Below are 1,998 nucleotides of genomic sequence, written 5' to 3'. Positions count from 1 at the left end.
CACCGATATGAGAAAGAAACTATTATAAAATTGCCGTAAGAAAGTAAACAGATAACTCTTCCGACTCTGGCACGAGTCTTCGAACAGTAGAAACACCAGAAAGAGTGTTGCCAGAAGTTATTTCAGTGGACGGGCTTGAGGCCACTGACAATACCTAGGTACTGAAATAGAAACAACAGGCAGTCTTGACTTCTGAGTGAGAACTTTGTATCATATGGTTGAGGATCTTTGAGTGTGGACGCCAGCATGAAAGTCGCACTTTCTCGAAATTCTGGGAGACTGCGTTAATTGGCAGATGCGCCTTAATACATCTTCGTAAAGGAGCGAAATGATAGGATGTTAAAGTTCCGGCATTTCTCAGAGGACTGTCAGATGGCTTTTATTGTTCACCACATACATAAATGATGTAGCGAATAGCGTCGGAAGCTTCTTTAGGCTGTTCGCGGATGACGTTCTTTTATAAATTAAAGTCGTACCGCCAGGAAATTGTGGTGAAATAGGAAATTGTGGTGAACTGTAGGGGCGTAGGCCTTGGTTCAGAGACTGGTAGTTTGTCCTGAACATACATAAATGTAAAGTATTGTGCACGAATTATTATTCACGAATGGCGATAAATCAATTAATACAGTAAAAAGCGTAAAATACCTGGGAATATGCAGCCGGAAGTGATACGAACACATAAAATTAGTTATCGCAAAACGGTGATGTCCGACCGAGAGTCATTAGAAGATTCCAAATGAACCTCAGTTCATGTACGTTGACTCTTAAAGACTATGATGCTATTTATTTATTTAAATAGCGAAGACTTCGCTGCTGCATGAACACGGGTCAGCACAGGAACGCTGTGGCGTGTTTTTTTCAACGTAAGTAACCGAAACATCTTCCCTTTAATAATTTGTTTACACCATTTAAAATCGTTGTGAGGCACAATTGCAGTTAAACAGACACTGTCTGACACCTTATTTTGGTTGTAGGGCAGTACCAGTTCGAGGAAGTTTCATAATTTGGGAAAACAAAGAGTGAAAGCTAATGTAAAATGTACCTTAACGTGAACGAGCCGTCTGAAGATGAACCTGCCGGTTCGAAACCAGTAACGGGGCTATTTAAATAAATAGCATTATAAAAATTGGTTGACTGCTGTTATCTTCTCTGTAAGACTCAGTCTGTACTTTGTACACAGGCTCACAATGTCATTTTTTACAAAACAGAAATTCAAATCATTCACGAAAAAGGTAGCATACATCATCCAAGTTCAGTCGATCCTTGAGTGTAGCTCGTCAGTGTGACAGCCTTACCAGTGAGGATCAAGAGGGGAGATGAGATTGATGCAATGAAGAGCGATTCGGTTCGTCGCGAGTTTGTTTATCAAGCGTGAAAGCACCACAGGGATGCGACACTCCCCCCCCCCCCTCCCCCCCAGGACACTCAGCTCTCTGCCGCAACCCGTTTTCCTGCGTGGACTCTACAATTCTTGCATTTCAGATTTTCCTGGATGTATCTCTTTTTTTCGCCTTCCTGGAGATCTCCAAATTCTGTTATCGTCAATACGTCGCTTATGGCCAAACCATTCTAATTATTCCCTTTCTTCTCGAAGTTTTATCTATTCCTTTTATTTGCTTGATGTCTTCATTTGTTAATCACCCATTAATGTGGATTTGCAATTTACTTATTATGCTTCATTTCCGTTGCCTGAAGTTTTTCTTTCATTCTCTTTCTCAGTGTCCACACTTCGGCCCTATACATACCTTTCCAAGTAGCTTCTTCGTAACTTTGAACATACTGTGGTTCCCTAATAGAAGATGTAGCGATTTAATAATTGACCTTTGCTTTCCTAATTTTATTTCGTTCATCTTGATGATCTCTTCTATCCGTTTTCAGCGTGAAAAAAATGGCTCTGAGCACTATGCGACTTAACTTCTGAGGTCATCAGTCGCCTAGAACTTAGAACTAATTAAACCTAACTAACCTAAGGACATCACACACATCCATGCCCGAGGC

This window comes from Schistocerca cancellata, chromosome 9 (assembly GCF_023864275.1).
Source record: "Schistocerca cancellata isolate TAMUIC-IGC-003103 chromosome 9, iqSchCanc2.1, whole genome shotgun sequence".
Taxonomy (NCBI): domain Eukaryota; kingdom Metazoa; phylum Arthropoda; class Insecta; order Orthoptera; family Acrididae; genus Schistocerca; species Schistocerca cancellata.
This window is presented reverse-complemented; position numbering follows the sequence as displayed.